At 43.5% G+C, this 13,792-nt stretch overlaps 1 protein-coding gene across 5 annotated transcripts in view; it reads left to right on the top strand.

Moving 5' to 3' along the window:
* The window catches only part of LOC122561700 (spindlin-W), a 77,993-nt gene that overhangs the window by 8,453 nt on the left and 55,748 nt on the right, over positions 1 to 13,792 (top strand). Inside the window, exon 3 of one of the 5 annotated variants that reach the window (XM_043713762.1) lies at positions 8,997 to 9,039. The exons of the other annotated variants lie outside the window; for them this stretch is intronic. The gene's annotated coding sequence lies outside the window, so the exon portion shown is untranslated. The remainder of the gene's footprint in view (positions 1 to 8,996; positions 9,040 to 13,792) is intronic. 5 annotated transcript variants of the gene reach the window in all.

Here is a 13,792-nt window from a genome sequence, read left to right on the forward strand (position 1 = left end):
CCCAGGGCATCAATGTGGACTTCAACAGTTTCCTCATTTCCCCTTCCCCCACCTCACCCTAGTTCCAAACTTCCAGCTCAGCACTGTCCCCATGACTTGTCCGGACTTGTCCTACCTGCCTATCTCCTTTTCCGCCTATCTCCTTTTCCACCTATTCACTCCACTCTCTCCTCCCCCACTCACCCATTGTACTCTATGCTACTTTCTCCCCAACCCCACCCTCCTCTAGCTTATCTCTCCACGCTTCAGGCTCAGTGCCTTTATTCCTGATGAAGGACTTTTGCCCGAAACGTCGATTTCGAAGCTCCTTGAATGCTGCCTGAACAGCTGTGCTCTTCCAGCACCACTAATCCAGCACCTATAAAAGTTAGCAAGGATATTTGCTGTCATGCCAAATTTTCTCAGCTGCCTGAGGAAGGAGAGACATTGTTGGGCCTTTGTAACCAGTGCGTCTGCATGAAGAGTCCAAGAAAGCTTGTTGTTGATGACCACTCCCAGGAGTTTGACACTCTCCATTTGTTCCACTTCTGAGGGGTGTGTGTGTTTTTTTGTTTGTTTGGGGGGGTGGGGTGTATGCGTAACATCCTGCCGAAAACCTGGTGTGAGCAGGTTATTCTGTTTAAATTGGAATGAATGAAGGTGAGAGCACATTCAAAGCTTTGGCTTAAGATTTAATTGACGTCACCAGTCATAAGAAGTTGGAATTATAGTTTTTTTTAATGTCAGTTCAAAGGATGTATGTAGCATCCTAGCTAGGCTAGGATTTGCTGTGCACAGAGACAGTCACATTGCAGTGGGTCTTGACTCCTATGTAGGCCAGACCAGGTAAGAATGACAGATTTCCTTTACTAAAGGATGTTAGTGAACCAGAATGTTCTTCCTCGCACAAAAAGTGAGGATGCTACAAAGCTTTCTCCTATGTACATCTAAGTGAGGTAAATTCGGCAAACCCAGGAGCAAAGAGACCAGGTCCACCTTGACATCAGTCTCCAAGACCCTCTCTATTACTCCTGCCACAGCACTCCAATACACACTGAGCCTGTGACAGGAGCACAAACAATGAGTAAGGGTACCTGTATTTATTTTACATTTGGAGTAGATTGAAGATGCTCCCTGCTTAAATTTCGCAAGATGATCTAGGGCCAGATGAGCTACGAAGAATCTTTTAACTTCATAGCATGGGACCTATTACATATCAAAATCTTTCTTAAATTCTCACAAATGTCCTCCCATGTCTCCCAACTGATCTCAACTCCTAACTTCTCTTCCAGACATCACATAGATGCTCTACGTCACCCAGGCACCACCCCCCAACAAATGATAGCTGGTACTCACTGAAAGAGTGCTCTTAACCTGAAGCACCCTCTTTTCTGTATCAGATCCATAACACTCAGTCAAAAGCATGATCTCCTTTCAGGTAAAATCTCTAATAAGAGATCTCTACTCGACAGTCCATATTTCCAAGTTACTTGAGCAAACAACATTAATGTTTCACCCTCAAACAGATCGCCCAAACAAGAAACTCCCCTATCGGTCCAAAGTTTAAAGCTGGGTTCCATTGTCCCTGGCCGGAAACCCAGCATGCCAACTATGGGAGTAAGAAAAGATGTTTTAGACATATTACCCTCTATCTGCCTTATTGCCTTCCATGCCTTGGCAGTTGTAGTAACTATTGGATTATGGCAATGTTCCACAACTGTCCTCATTTTGTCTAAAAACAACAGGTTGATAAGGGGACACTTTGTCTGGGAGTCCTCAATGTCCAACCATGTCGACACTGAGTTCCCACAGGCCCAGTCACTTACAAAAGATAGCTCAGTTGGCATTGTCTATTGTCCGGGAGGTCCACTTCCCCCAATCTCTGGGGCAGTTGCAGTTTCACAAGCTTAGTAAGGGGGCACTTATAACTCCAAATAAAAAAAAAACTAACCAGCTATTTAATTTCTTAAACGTTTGCCTAGGAAAGAGCAAAGGGAGCATTGCAAAGAGTACAATAAGCGAGGCAGAACATTCATTATGATAAGAACGACTTGACCCAACTATGATACTGATGAAGGGCTTATACCCGAAATATCAATTCTCCTGTTACTTGGATGCTGCCTGACCTTCTGTACTTTTCCAGCACCACACTCTCGACTCATCCAGGCAAATGACAAGTATTCATTTGAATCCTGACTATTGGTTTGTAAATCATGGATAGGCTTTGAAGAGTCAAGTGAGTTACTTGCTGATGGATTCCTAACTTATGACCTGCACGATTAGCCATGTTATTTATATAGCTGGTTCAGTTCCATTTCTAGACATCGGTAACCCCCAGAATGTTGATGGTGGAGGAGATGATGATCGTAATGAATATCAAAATGGCAATGGTTAGATGCTCTCATTTGAGAAGCTCAATGCCTATCACTGGCGTGGCGAATGTTACATGCAGCTTAGTACAACCAGGAATGTTGTTGTGGTCTTGCTTAATTTGGATAGAATTGAATAGAAATTTATTAACAATGTACTTTTACATGTAAAAGTTTTGTAAGTCACCCAACGATGGTGCCTATATTAATGACAGAAGTCATACATAATTAAAATAAAATTAAGGTCAAGTACATCACAGTTCAGTTATTGGCGCCTGGGCTTTGGCAAAACCAAATAGAGAACAGTGGAATATCTGGAAGCAGCAGCCAGGATGAAATTGCCGTGCTGGGACAGGACTGCCACACTGGGATGAGACCGCCATGCCAGACCATTAGCATACTGGACTAGAAGCCTCCGCTGAAGAAAACTGCTGAGCTGGACTAAGACTGTCACCATCCCCTGGATGAGATCGCCTGCCGGCTTTTGGAATACCTGGAAGCCAGTGCCAAAGAGGATGAGGCCTTCCCTCTGGAACAAGACCACCACACCAGACTGCCATGCTGGACTGCTGGAAGCCACCTCGGTGTACGGCTTTGAGAAGCCTCCCTTCGAAGTCGTTAAAAGAAGATAAGATGAATGTTGATAATAACTATAATAACTCGAAACATTTTGTTAAAAAAGCAGAGAAAGGAAAAAGATATCTAAAACCAAATGGAGACAAACAGGGCGGCACGGCGGCTCAGTGGTTAGCACTGCTGCCTCTTAGCTAGGGACCCAGGTTTGATTTCCACCTTGGACGACTGTCTGTCTGTCTGTGGGAGTTTGTATATTCTCCCCGTGTCTGCGTGGGTTTCCTCTGGGCGCTCCAGTTTCCTCCCACAATCCCAAAGATGTGCTGGTCAGGTGAATTGGCCATACTAAATTGCGCGTAATGTTTGGTGTATTAGTAGTCAGGGGTGAATATGGGGAATGGGTCTGGGTGGGTTACTCTTCGGAGGGTCGTTGTGGACTTGTTGGGCCGAAGGGTCTGCTTCCATACTGTAGGGAATCTAATCTAACAAAAAAAAATGGAGTAGATGAGCTCTGGACTCCTGAGCTAAAGAGTTTGTATGCTGTACTGCTACTCTACCACCACCTTGAAGCATACAGACAGGATATAGACTGCTTCATGTTGAGGTGTTGTGAAAAGTACTGCATGTTGTGCAGTTGTCAGCAAATATTCCCACTTCCGGCCTTGTGATGGAGGAAAGGTAATTGAAACTATTGAAGGTGGTTGGGATGTGGACACTATCCAGAGAACTCTTGCAGTGATATCCTTTTGGGTGAGGATTGACCTCTAAACACAACCAGTTTTTTTTGTGCTAGGTATGATTTTCAACTAGCAGAAAGTTTTCTTTCAAGTTCCCATTGATTCCGGTTTTGCTTTTTGAAGCCAAAGTTCTCCTAAGACTTCGTTGATGTCAAGCGTAGCCACTTCTTATTTCCATTTGAGATCAGCTCTTCTGTTTATATTTAGATGAAGGTTGTAATTTGGTTAGGAGTTGAGTGGCCTGGGTAGAATCCAAACTGGGCATCAATCAGCAAGTTATTGTGAATCCTGTCCTGCCTAATTCCACTGTGAATGACACCTTCCTTCACTTTTTCATGATAATCCAGAGTAGACGACGGGGTGGTAATTGCCTGGTTTGGATTTGACCTTTTTGTTTGCAGGACATAGCTGGGTAATCTTCCACATTGTCTGGTAAATGGCAATGTTATAACTGTACTCTGAAACAGCTTCCCTAGCGGTGCAGCTAGTTCTGGGCTGTTAGTCTCCAGCACTTATGCTGGAATATTATCATTGCTGGAAGTCTTTGCATCATTCAGTGCTTTCAACCATTGCTTGTTATCACATAGCGTGAGTCAAATTGATTGGAAACTGGTATCTGTGACACTGTTGACCTCAGGAGGAGGCCAAGATGTATCATCTATTTGACATTGCTAGCTGAATATGCTGGCCCTTGCACTGATGCTATGGTCTCCCCCATCTTTGAGAGTGGGATATTTTGTGGCACAGCATCCATCTGTGCATTTTTAATTATCGTGCTCCTTTCATGGCTAGATATGGCAGGATTGTAGAACTTTAATCAGACCTGTTATTTTTGGAATTACTTTGCATCGAATTATGTGGCAGTGGAAAAGCACAACAGATCAGGCAGCATCCGAGAAGCAGGAGAATCAACATTTTGGGCAAAAGCCCTTCATCAGGAATGTGGAGAGAGAAGAGCGTTGAGATAAATGGTGAGGCTAGGGGGAAGATTGGTGGGAAAACGCTAGGTCGATGCAGGTAATCGGTCAGTGGGGAGGGTGGAATGTATAGGTGGGAAGGAAGATGAACAGGTAGGACAGATCAAGAGGGTGATGCTGGGTTGGATCTGGGATGTGGAGGGGGCAGGGGAGATTTGGAAACTATTAAAGTCTATGTTGATGCCATGTGGTTGAAGGGTGCCAAGGCGGAAGATGTGGCATTCTTCCTCCAGTTGGCTGGAGGTAGAGGAGGCCCAGGACTTGCATATCCTTGCGGGAGGGGGAATTGAAGTAGTCTGTCACAGGGCAGTGGGGTTGTTTGATGCGAGCATCCCAGAGATATTTCCTGAAATGCTCCGAGAGTTGACATCCTGCCTCCCCGATGTAGAGGAGACCACGTTGAGAACAACTGACGCAGTAGATGAGTTGCATGGTTATGCAGGAAAATCTCTACTGGATGTGAAAAAACAAAAGATCCTTTGGGGCCTTGGATGGAGGGGAGGGGGGAGATGTGGGCACAGGGTTTACACCTCGTGTGGCAGCAAGGGAAAGTGCTAGTGTGAAGGGTGGGTTGGTGGACGGTGTAGACCTAACAAGGGAGTCATTGAGGGAATGGTCTCAGTGGAAAGCAGATAGGGGTAGGGAGAGAAACATCGTTAGGTGGGATTTGACTGAATGTGGTGGAAATGGTAGAGGATCTGGAGATTAGTGGGGTAGACGTTGAGGACCATTGTTGCGGTTGGAGGTGTGGGCTTTGAGGACAGATGTATGAGAAATGAAAGTGATGCACTGGAGGGCTTTGTTGATCATCTGGCAGATGAGCTTGCGGTCCCTGAAATGGAAAGACCACTTCAACTCCCCCTCCCACTCTCCCAAGGATATGCAAGTCTTGGACCACCTCTGCTGCCAAATCAAAGCCACCTGTCAACTGGAGGAAGAACACCTCATCATCTTCCTTGGGACACTTCAATCACACTGCATCGACATCGACTTCACCAGTTTCCAAATCTCCCTTCCCCCCACCTCATTCCAGGTAAAACCCTCCAACTCTGCACTGCCCTCTTGACCTGTCCTAACTGTCCATCTTCCTTCCCACTGATCTGCTGCTCCCTTCCCATCGACCTATCACTATTACGCCTCCACCTGCATCCACTTCTCACCTTCCCTCCTACGTTGCCCCCAGCCGCATTCCCCACCCCGTTTATCTCTTATCCCCCTTGCCTCTCCACATTCCCGATGAAGGGTATGTCCAAAACGTTGATTCTCCTCCTCTGATGCTGCCTGACCTGCTGTGCTTTTACAGTGACACCCTTTTTGACTCTGACTTCTCCAGCATCTGCAGTCCTCATTTTCTCCTGTGATTACACTGTGTTAATCCATTCTGTTGACGCTGGTTGGCACACAAGCAGTCCTGTGTTGTAGTGTCAGTAAGTTGACTCCTCATTTTTGTTATTGATACAGCAACAGATCTGAAGTAAAATTGATCATTTTTCTAATAATTAATGTGGGATTTTGCAGCATGGAGTCAGGCCATTCAAACCTGTAGATCTATCTATACTACTGTTTATGGTCTGTTTGTGTTTTTTTTCTTACCTTTACTTAATTTCAACCTGTCCTTCTGTTCATGTTTCCGTTTGATACTTGTGAAGCTTCGCCTGAAATAATTCCAGTACCTTACATTTGCAGTGCCACTGCAAAAGTCTCTACAAATTGGCATAAAATACAAAGATTGGTTTAAAGATGACCACTGTATTAAAGCCAAGCTGTTGTGTTTGACATAATATTCTGAAGATTGAGTTAAGGTGCACTACTAGAAAGAACTGGCATTTTGGCACTGGGACCTCTGTTGTTAGTAATAATTTTTTAAAAAAGTGAATTGCATAAAAATGTGGATGGTCAGATTACTAATTTTGCAAAAGTCATAAATTGGTGGAGCTGTGGATAGTGAGGAAGATTGTGAAAGGATGCAGCAAGATATGGATGGTTTGGAAAATTGGACAGAGAAATGGCAGATCGAATTTAATCCAGACACAGTGGGAGGTGATGCATTTTGGGATGTCAAATGCAAAAGGAAAGCATATAGCAAATGGCAAAGACATTTTGCTGTGCAAGGGTCCACAGCTCTGTGTAAGTGGAAAAGGAGCTACAGAGGAACCTCAATTATCCAAACGAGATAGGTGGGCACTATTTTGTTCGGATAATTGATTATTCAGTTAATACATTCACTGCCTCTCTGTTCAGGAGACTAGGCAGCAGCACATCACGTGAGCCCCAACGCCATAACCCCCTGCCCTCCAACCCTGTCCATCACTGCCTGCACCCCCAACATCCCCGTCCGCCCGCCTCACCCACCATCCATGCCCCTGCCCCCACCCCTGTCTGCTCCTGCCCTCATCAGCCCCCCTCCCCCTTCCCCTCCCGGGGCAGCCAGAGTAGATACCAACAGTAAGAATGCTGTTGCCTTTGTGGGATAAGTCTCCAAATATTGCACACGCGCACATACACAACTTTTTAATTGCAATTTTTTGACAAGTTCTACCTCCACCCTATACAGGACACTGTTAGAGCGATTATCTGGGGAAGAAAGGTTTAGGGTTCCACCTCTGTGTAGAACTCCAATGAAAGTGTGGGGAGAGGGAGAGCGGGTGGGAGGTCAGTCATTTGAAGACGGTGCCTGGGCTCCCATCGATGCCCAGGACTATTCTCAGCAGCATTTCAGTGAGCCAAGATTGTTTTTAATCATTGTAAACAAATGACACGATCAGGGTTAGAACAGCTCTTTGATGTAATGTTTCTATAGGGACCTTTAGATCTGCTTCGAATAATCCAATAATTGGATATTTGATATTTGGATAATTGAAGTTCCTCTGTACGTGCTTACCTTCATTGGTTGGGATATTTGAATATGAAAGTTGGCGAGTCATGTTGCATTTGTGCAAAACTATAATTAGGTCATATTTTGAGTATTATGTGCAGTTCTGTCCACTATCCTATAGGAAGGATGTGGGGCTTTAGGGAGAGTTCAAAAGAGTTTTACCAGAATATTACCTGGATTATAGTGTATTAGCTATTTTTAGCTAGGCGGGGTTGGATTGTTTTCGCCAGAGTATTGAAGCTGAGGGGTGAACTGATAGAAGTATATAAAATTATGAGAGGCATAAATAGGATCTTTTTCTCAGAATAAAGACATCAAATACGAGGAGGGGAAAGTTTAAAGGAAATATGCGAGACAATTTCTTTTTTGCACAAAGGGCGCAAGGTGCCTGGAATACATTGCCAGGGGATATGTTAGAAGCAGGTACAATAGCAAATGTTTAAGAGGCATTTTGACAGACACCTGAATATGCAGAGAATAGAGGGATACAGACTATCTACAGATGGGATTAGTTTAGAATGGCTATGAGAATTTCCCATCCGGCTGTGATAGGTTTCATGCTTTAGAGTCATGGAAATGTACAGCATGGAAACAAACCTTTTGGTCCAACTTGTCCATGCCAATCAGATATCCTAACCTAATCTAGTCCCATTTGCCAATACTTAGCCTATATCCCTCTAAACCCTTTCTATTCATATTTCCATCCAGATGCCTTTTAAATGTTTTAATTGTACCAGCCTGTCGTCCTGTGGCAGCTCATTCCATACACACACCACCCTCTGTGTGGAAAAAATTGCCCCTTGGGTCCCTTTTAAATTTTTCCCACCTCACCCTAAACCTATGCCCTCTAGTTCTGGACTCCCCCACCCCAGGGAAAAGACCTTGTCTATTTATCCTATCCATGTCCCTCATGATTTTATAAGCCCCTATAAACCTTTGACATTACCCCTCAATCTCTTTCACTCCAGGGAAAAAATTCCCAACCTATTCACCCTCTCCCTGTAGCTCAAATCCTCCAACCTTGTCAACATCCTTATAAAACTTTTCTGAATCTTTTTCAAGTTTCACAACATCCTTCCAATAGGAAGGAGACTAGAATTGCACACAATATTTCAAAAGTGGCCTAACCAATGTCCTGTACATCTGCAAAGTGACCTCCCAACTCCTATACTCAATGCTCTCACTAATTTAGGAAAGCATAACAAACATTCTTTTCACTATCCTATCTACCTGAGACTGTACTTTCAAGGAACTATGAACCTGTACTCCAAGGTGTCTCTGTTCAGCAACACTCCCCAGGACCTTACCATTCTACTCTGGTCTACAGCATCTGCAGTACTCACTTTCTCCCATTAAGTATATAAGTCCTGCTCTGACTTGCTTTTTCAAAATGCAGCACCTGGTCAGTGATGATGCGCTATTACCTTTTTTATGCAGATTTTAATAGGTTATTGAATTGTTGTTTATTGAGCAATTTTGTTTACAGAAGCCTTAAAGCACAGCTGATGGATAACCCAGCTATTTTATGAGTAAGTAAGGAGTCAGGCAAGTGATGAAAATTGCATGGATTCTAGAGATCTTGTAAATAACATTCAATATTTCATTGTTTGACACTACAAATTTATTTTGTGAAAGCATCTTGAAGTATTTTGTATTGAAGATTGATCAATTTGTTCACTACTTTGAAAGATGTTTGTCATTTGCCTGTGGGAGAAATATTTAGCAGGATTAGTTGCAATGGAGTATATCTAGTATAGACTTTATCCATGGAGTGTTGTATTCGTGTATTGAGAGCCAGTAAATCTTGTAGGTATGCATGCTAGACACAAGTACAGATTGAAGACTGCCAGACAGCGAACATGGAATGTTTTAGAAATGAGTGGATGATATATTGTGCAATTTACAATGTTTAGGTCCAATATTGGTTCTTGAAAATGTACTTAAAAACTCCACTGTCCGGATGGATTTATTTTTCAATTGGTACTTAACTTGAGACCTTTTGGCCTCTTCTTATGATTCTGTGATGAGGATAGGCAGGTAGACAACTTGGGACCAGCTGCCAATAGCAACACAAGTTGATCCCTTACTATTCATTTCCTCCTTCTCCCTTGTGGAGGAAATAATTTGTCTCCAGATTGAGATTACACAATTCCCATATGAACCTGTATCCTGTGTCTTTTAATATGGTTGCAGTTTGTGCAATAATGATACAGCTAACTCAGAAACAAAAGGTGACTTGTGAAAACAGGTCTAGTGATTATTGGGAAAATAATCAAGAGAAATTGCATTGGACTATTACGAGTCAATAGGTTTTCTGTAGCTCACTGTTGTTCAAGCAGCTCAATGAAGTATACGATTTAGCAGGTAAGAGAAGCTTTTAAAGAGCAACTTTGATTTTGTGTAGACTTCATTGTTTTGTTTCCTTAGTATGTGGTGATCAAGCAAAATTTGAACAAAATCTGTTGTATATGGAACTGTAGAATGATTAAAGTTCAGAAGGAAGCCATTTGGCCCACTTACTTGGGAACAGACTGAGGGAAAGTAGTATGTCTAAATAAGGATGAGATCCAGAAGACTATTGGAATCGCAAGACATTTTCTATTTTCTTTTCATATCACTCCTCAAGAAGGCAGTAGAGGCCAAGCTTGAGCTAAGAGACCACACTTAAGGTCTTAAAGGAAATTTAAAAGGTTGTTTTGGCAAAAGTTAATTCTGTACCGCCAAGGATCGCTAGAATATCAAAGAGAAATCTAAAGTGAGTTCTGCAGAGTTGTGACAGAAAGTGAGGGCTGCAGATGCTGGAGATCAGAGCTGAAACTGTGTTGCTGGAAAAGCGCAGCAGGTCAGGCAGCATCCAAGGAACAGGAGAATCGACGTTTCGGGCATAAGCCCTTCTTCAGGATTCCTGAAGAAGGGCTTATGCCCGAAACGTCGATTCTCCTGTTCCTTGGATGCTGCCTGACCTGCTGCGCTTTTCCAGCAACACATTTTCAGCTCTGCAGAGTTGTGGTTAACTTGATTTGTTCCCAGAAGAAGTCAGTAAATTCTCAAGATCTTGGAATGTAAACTCTTATATTTAAGAAGCAAAAGGGAACTGTGTTTCTACCCATCAGTAGTACTACCCTTGTAGTATTAAGTTAGTCATGTCATGACCTCTACACCGTTGAGGCCAAACACCAGCTCGCAGATACCCAAGGGAGGCGCGGTAGTAGTTTGGTGCACCGACCTCTACACCGCTGAGGCCAAACACCAGCTCGCAGATACCTCCTCCTACTGCCCCCTTGACCATGCGCACCGACCTCTACACCGCTGAGGCCAAACACCAGCTCGCAGATACCCAAGGGAGGCGCGGTAGTAGTTTGGCGCACCGACCTCTACACCGCTGAGGCCAAACACCAGCTCGCAGATACCCAAGGGAGGCGCGGTAGTAGTTTGGCGCACCGACCTCTACACCGCTGAGGCCAAACACCAGCTCGCAGATACCCAAGGGAGGCGCGGTAGTAGTTTGGCGCACCGACCTCTACACCGCTGAGGCCAAACACCAGCTCGCAGATACCCAAGGGAGGCGCGGTAGTAGTTTGGCGCACCGACCTCTACACCGCTGAGGCCAAACACCAGCTCGCAGATACCTCCTCCTACTGCCCCCTTGACCATGACTCCACCCCCCACCACCAAACCATCATCTCCCAGACTGTCCATAACCTCATCACTTCGGGGGATCTCCCATCCACCACCTCCAACCTCCTAGTCCCACCACCCCGCACCGCCCGCTTCTACCTCCTGTCCAAAATCTACAAACCTGACTGCCCCGGCCGACCCAGAATTCATATTTTATGAGGTCCACCTGGCTGCCCATGTTCCAATCACTACATCCTTCCCCTCTAAATCCACGGGCGTAGGACTGTTCTTTTTCCAATGTTGTAATTGGGGATAATATAGTTTTAGGGCATAGGCACTGTGCTGTGTGACCAGGATCGAGAGTCCCCAAAGGTTGCGTTGCCTGCCTGGTGCTTGGGTTCAGGATATCTCATCTAGGCTGCACAGGAACTTTGAGTGGGAGAGGAAAGACCAGTGTTTGTGGTCCACATAGGTACCAATGACATAAATAAAACTAGGGCAGAAGTTCTGCTAAGGGAGTATGATTAGCTAGGAGCTAAAAAAAGAACCAAAAAAGATAATAATTTCTGGTTTACTACCTGAGCCACGAGCTAATTGGCAGAGGGTCAATAAGATGAAGGTGGTAAATGCATGGCTCAAGGAGTAGTGTGGGAGAAAAGGGTTCAAATTCATGGGACATGTACACCAGTACTGGGGAAGAAGGGAGCTGTTCCGATAGGACGGTCTTCACCTGAACCGCACTGGGACCAGGGTCCTAGAGAATCACATAACTAGGGCTGTAGACAGGGCTTTAAACTAAATGGTAGGGGGAGGGGGGTCAATTATAGGAGAACTTAGAAAACTCAAAAGTAAAACTCTTTTAAGAGGTGATAAGAGTGCAGAACTCAGGAGAGGTCATTAAAATCTTCAGCACAGTCACAAATAGGACAAGGTTAGCAATCAATCTTCAAGTACAAAGGACAAATGAATGTCAATGAGAAGAGGGGTGGTTAATACGGTCAAGGTGTTCTATCTGAATGCATGTAGTATAAGGAATAAGGTAAATGAGCTTCTGGCACAGATTGAAATTGGCAGGTATGATGTCATGGGCATCACAGAGACGTGGCTGCAAGGGTATCAGGACTGGAAGCTGAATATTCAAGGATGTACATCCTATTGAAAAGATAGGCAGGTGGGAAGAGGGGGTGGAGTTGCCTTATTAGTAAGAAATTAAATTAAATCAATAGTAAGAAACAAAGTAGGGTCAGATGGTGTAGAATCCTGAAGAAGGGCTTATGCCCGAAATGTCAATTCTCCTGTTCCCTGGATGCTGCCTGATCTGCTGCGCTTTTCCAGCAACACATTTTCAGCTCTGTTTTCTTGCATTACTAGATACACTAATTTTTTGTGTGTGTTTGGAGTAGTCCTTTTTGTTACTCATTAGGGTGTTTGGATTTCTCTTCAAAAGTTGTCTCTATGGAGATGTTAACAAGACCATGTTTCCAGCTGCCAAGGCCCTGAGCTCTGGAATTATCTTCTCAGTCTCCATTCATTTTCTTCTTCAAGGGCAATTATTGAAACCTAAGTGCTTGTCAGGTTTTGGTCATTAGCCCCAATATTTGTTTGTGGTTTGGTAGAAAGTTTGTTGATTTAAATGTTCCTGTAGCTTATTAAATGTTGCTATATCAAAGATGCTATATAACTATGAGCTATTGTTGAAGACTCTGACAGTGAATACTATTTTAACCAATATTTTATTTAAAATACTGTCCAATCATAACAGGCAATGTGAAAAAAATCTGTACTGCTGCCACTTGGCTTTATAGCATGTTGAGCTTATGTCAAGCTTTGGCTAGAAGACATGTGCAACTTACATCAAACTTAACTGGTTTCAGTGCATTACTTTGAACCTACAGTAGCTATTGAAACTGGATAAATTGTTGTTGTGTGAATTAAATACGTTGCTGGAGGCTTCCTCCAATTATTCCAATCTGACACATTTTGAAATAGCTATACTTTAATCTATGGTAACCTACAGGAATTCAAGTTGAATTCTGCATTTTTTATCAACTTTCCAAAGTAATTGGCCTAGCACTATTTTTGAAAATGTGTAACTAAATATTGTAGACTGTCCTTGGTGGGGTAATCTCATTGTCTCCTGTCCATATTAATTTTGAATGTTTTGCTAAAATTGGCCAGTAATCCTCTGTTTGCAGTTATTGTAATCACTTGTGATTACAGTATTGAGACCATTAGTGTTTCTTTATTTTCTAACTGTTGGTTTGAGCTGTGAGCTGAAGTTGAGGATAGAACTTAGAACAGCAGCTCACGAAAAGGAGGACAGAGCAAACAAACTGATTCTTTATGGTATTATGGACCAGAACATACCCCTTCAAAACATATTGAGGAGATCATGTCTAGGCTTACTTTTATTTAAAAGCAAATTTAAGGCCCTGTGTTCCAGATTTGATTCGATTACTTGACGAGTGACATGTCTGGCAAAATTCAACCAGGTTCTTAGCCAGTTCTGGCCAATAAAAATATTTTTGTATTTTAGCTTGAATTTTCCTGCCTCTGAAATGATCGCCTCCTGTAACTCATGTGCCACCTGGAACACCACCTTTCTGTAAACTATTAGTAATACAACGTGATGAACTTTTGCCTATTTTTCATCCACTTGAATGT

The sequence above is a fragment of the Chiloscyllium plagiosum genome, chromosome 2 (genome assembly GCF_004010195.1).
Source record: "Chiloscyllium plagiosum isolate BGI_BamShark_2017 chromosome 2, ASM401019v2, whole genome shotgun sequence".
Lineage (NCBI taxonomy): Eukaryota > Metazoa > Chordata > Chondrichthyes > Orectolobiformes > Hemiscylliidae > Chiloscyllium > Chiloscyllium plagiosum.